The sequence below is a fragment of the Galeopterus variegatus genome, unplaced genomic scaffold, assembly GCF_000696425.1.
Source record: "Galeopterus variegatus unplaced genomic scaffold, G_variegatus-3.0.2 Scaffold3733, whole genome shotgun sequence".
Taxonomy (NCBI): domain Eukaryota; kingdom Metazoa; phylum Chordata; class Mammalia; order Dermoptera; family Cynocephalidae; genus Galeopterus; species Galeopterus variegatus.
The window spans coordinates 7,581-9,105 of NW_007729844.1; positions in this window are offsets into that span (position 1 = coordinate 7,581).

The following is a 1,525-nucleotide window of genomic DNA, read 5'->3' on the forward strand; positions in this document are numbered from 1 at the left end:
CTCAACAAAATATTAGCGTATTGAATCCACCAATATATAAAAAGAATATTTTTTATACATTAAAAGAAAAAGAACATCATGAAGTGGGGGTGTATCCTGAGAAAGCAAGGATGGTTGAACATTCAAAAATCAACCAATGAAATATACCATGTTAAGAGACCAAAGAAGAACCACATGACTATAACAATAGATGCAGTAAAAGAATTTGGAAAAATTCCATTCATTCATGATAAAAAATTTCAGCACATTAAAGATAAAAGGAAACATCCTTAACCTGTTAAAGGATATCTATAAAAATATTGATAACTAGCATTATTATTAATAGTGAAAGACTGAATGCTCATTCTTTCTGGAACAAAGCAAGGATGTCCACTCTCACCGCCCCTATTCAACATTTTACTGAAAGTTCTAACCAATATCAATAATAAAATAAGAAAAAAAAAATCCCTTTTCAGTGATGACATGATAGTTTATGTACAAAATCCTGTATAATCTACAAAAACTATTACAATAAATAAGTGAGTTTAACATGATTACAGGATACATGGTCAATCAATATAAAAAGTTAATTATCACTTTTATGTATCAGCAATGAACAACTGGAAACCAAAAACTTTTTAAAGTACCATTCATAATAGTTTTAGAAATTGAAATACTTAGATATAAATCCAACTACATATGTTCAGTATATGTGTGCTGAAAACTTATGAAAAAATAAAACAAACTTCTAAGTAAATGGAAATACATACCATTATCATGAATTGGAAGATTTAATATTGTTATAAATTCTCCCAGAATTGGTCCATAGATTTAACATAGTCCCATGCAAAATCCCAGTAGAACTTTTATATGTTGTGCATATTGTAGATACACAGAGCAGATTCCAAAATGTAAATGAAAAGGAGAAGGAAGTAAAGAGCCAAAGCAATTCTGAAAAGAAAAACAAAATTGAAACACTCACATTATCTAATTTTAAGGCTTATACTAAAACTTCAGTAAGCAAGACAGTGTGGTACTGGAGAAAAAATAGACACATAGATTGATAGAACAAAATAGACAGACCAGAAATAGATACACACAAATACTGTCAAGTGATTTTTAACAAAGTTGCAGAGACAATTGAGCGGAAAAGAATAGACTAGTGCTGGAACAACCGGCCACATGTATGCCAAAGAAATAAGTACAACCCAACACCTTACACAAAAATTAACTCAAAATGGACCATATACTTAAATGTAAAAACTATAAAACTACTAAAGAAAAATATAAAAGAAAGTCATCATGACTTTAGGTTATGAAAAGTTCTTTGATACAACACAATCTCAAAAATTATTTGACTTCTTTGAAGACAAAAATGTTTAAACCTTTTAAGTGTGAAAGACACTGTTAAAAGAGAATGAGAAGATAAGCTATAGACTGAAGGAAAATATTTACAAGTCACATTTTGACAACAGATTCATATCCAGAATATTAAAGAACTCCCAAAGCTCAACCACAAGAAAACAAATAACCCAGTTAAAAAAAA